Source organism: Amia ocellicauda, chromosome 7 (genome assembly GCF_036373705.1).
Source record: "Amia ocellicauda isolate fAmiCal2 chromosome 7, fAmiCal2.hap1, whole genome shotgun sequence".
In the NCBI taxonomy this organism is placed as follows: domain Eukaryota; kingdom Metazoa; phylum Chordata; class Actinopteri; order Amiiformes; family Amiidae; genus Amia; species Amia ocellicauda.
In genome coordinates this window covers 19,110,667-19,113,550 of record NC_089856.1, presented here as the reverse complement: position 1 = coordinate 19,113,550, position 2,884 = coordinate 19,110,667, and the positions used below count along the sequence as shown (strand labels likewise).

Sequence of the window (2,884 nt, the reverse complement as noted above, 5' to 3'; positions counted from 1 at the left end):
CCCCCCTATGTAAAACTATGATTTAATTTGTATATATATATTAACGTATACAGTGTACAGCAAAAGTAATGCAGCTGCTGTTTAGGTCAGTTTAGTTTATGTGTAGATGTAGTCTGGAGTACTGTTGGTATTACCACCAGGGGGAGCCGTTTTAATTTATAGTCCTTAGGGGAAGATATTAGTTTACCCTCTATTTGTGAGCGTGCAGAGGTCATAGGTTAATGTTTTTTTCCTGTTACGAAGGTAAGCCACATGGAATTATTGTCCTCTTTGATCTGTATTAAATCTTTACTTTAAACTTGCCATCCGTTGTTAATATGCATTGATATTAATTAATAATTTCTTGTTAAACCCCTTTTTGAGTTAATGGGTCAAAATGTTGGATTACGGTTAAAATAAATATAAATATATTTGTGCTTGGGTTTTGACGCAGTGACTTTCGTGTAGAGATGTTTGTGATTTATGCTTGGACATGAATAGCGAGCATTTGTATTTTTATTTCGGAAGATCTACTTTAAAACACATCTCACTTTGTTTCATTATTATTTTATTTTATTATTTTATTTGTCTGTTGCATAAAGCAATGTTTTCTTGCTGTAATGGAGGCCGGATGCCTGGCTTGGAGTTGACTCAATGTACAGAAAGAAAGAAAGAAAGAAACAGTAAAACTGTGATTGATCATCCGCAAAATCTAGTTGTTGAATTCTATTAATCATTCAAAACAAAAAAACACAACGCAAAGTCTACGACACTCTGTATGTCGTAGTTATTATATTAAGTGAGGGCTGTATGTAAATAATCGTATCAGTTGCCTGTTGTATTAGTAGGGCTATATGAAGTGGTCTTACATATACAGCTCTGGAAAGAATTAAGAGGCCAAGTTCAGAAATCAATGTTAAGTGGTCTCTTAATTGTTTCCACAGCTGTATATAAATTAGCATATATATATATATATATATATATATATATATAATATATATATATATATATATATATATATATATGTAATTATACAGTCTACATTACCAGCTGGTTTCATGTTGAAGTTGAAGTAATACTTGTTAACACATTTGGCGTGCCTAAGTAATATTTGAACTTCTACTGTGATTGTACAGGTATTCAAAATGGTGTAGAACGAGACGTGTATATATATAAAAACCGATAATTAGTCTATGGACATTGCACCTTCTAAAATTGAATGATATTTGTTGCAGCACATGCCAAAATAAAGTGAAAATAGCAGTTGGTGTTTGAAAAAATACTTATCTAACCATGTAAGGCACATTTTGTATTTCAGTGGTTAAATGTTACAGACACCAATTATAAGTTGTGCATAACTATTGAAAGTAGCAGTTACAGACACCTATCATATCAATGGCACACTTAAGGTTCTTGGTAGGCATGCACAATGATATCGGCACGACATCGGTATCTGCCGATAAAAACTTTAAAAAGTTAATTATCGGCAGATATGAACATTTCTGCTGATGTGCATGGCCGATAAGGTGACGCGTTAACTATGCGCACACTATGACGCTAAATGTTTATTATGAGTGCCAGCAACAAGCTTCAGCATGTCAGCTGTGTGGAAGTGTTTCAAAGTATCTGAAACAGATAACAAAATTGCTATTTGCAATGCTTGTAAATCACACTCCTTTAACACTACCAATTTAATTATGCATCTTAAGAGCCATCATCCTGAACACCACAAAGAGTTGTGTATATATCGGTATCGTCAATCAGCCAAAATGAGTTTGAAAATATCGGTATATGGAATATCGGCAAAAATACAATATCGTGCACCCCTAGTTCTTGGTTTAGCCTAGTAGCACTCATGTTAAAATTAACATTATTATTTCAAAATTGCAAGCATTAAATGTAAATTTTTTCAACCTCATATTGCTGGGTTTGTAACTTATCAAATGACATCTTCATTATAGGTGTACATTAAACATCCATGTAGGCATGAGTTTTTTAAGAAGGGGATGGATCAAATATAAATGTAAGTGCTATGGCTGAACTGTAGCACATTTGCAGTATTATTGGACAAGTGAATTACATTTGTATCTATATAAATATTAAATTATTTGTAAAACAGATTACAGGTTGTATTTGCAACTTGGGATATGTGGACATACACATTATACCAACGATAGAGCCTAATGAGCACTGTTGGTAGGTGCTTTTGTAGTTGAAAAGGAATTACATGGTAGGTTACTAATAATGAGACGAGGTTATGTGACAGTGATGGGTGAGAATAATAATGTTCATAACTTTGTCTTGTTTTTTGGTGTTTGTGTTTCAGATGCCAAGGAAGAAAAATTGGAGAAAATCTGTAGTAAAGAAGGGACATTTTTGTGATGCCCCTACAGACCTGTCGAACGAGTCCAACGTGCCTCCCACTGAGGCCAATGTGCCTCCCACTGAGGCCAACGTGCCGCCCTGCAAGGACAATTTGCCTATGGCTGTAGAAAATGCTGATTAAATATGAACAAATAAACTATGCAAATAAATTTGCCGAAAGGCACATATTTGAAATAAATTCTTGTGAGTTGAAATCATTGCAATTGAATTCATGTGAAACTGGAGATCATCTGAATAGGTCTGTATTGGGAAATGGATCAAAGACAATTGAACTGACAGGTAATGCAATACATGACATTGATAAACTGCAAAAAAAAGTGTACACCGCCACCAAATGCGAGTTCTATACGAGGATGGTTTAATCAAGGACACCCTCAGTTTTTTGAAAACAGTGTGTAGCAATGTGTAGCGAACAGCCTAGCTGCAGTACTATTCAGTCAAATGAAAAATGTGTTTTCATGGGCAGCACAAGATCTTGATAACATTCTCCACATAGGCAATGAATTGTATGGGTTTATAC

At 34.4% G+C, this 2,884-nt stretch overlaps 1 long non-coding RNA gene across 1 annotated transcript; it reads left to right on the top strand.

Moving 5' to 3' along the window:
- Window positions 1–204: 204 nt before the first annotated feature.
- LOC136754056 (uncharacterized) lies at window positions 205–2,542 on the top strand. The gene is made up of 2 exons (XR_010817512.1): window positions 205–243; window positions 2,306–2,542. It is a non-coding gene; the product is annotated as an uncharacterized LOC136754056 (long non-coding RNA).
- The last annotated feature ends 342 nt before the right edge of the window (window positions 2,543–2,884 follow it).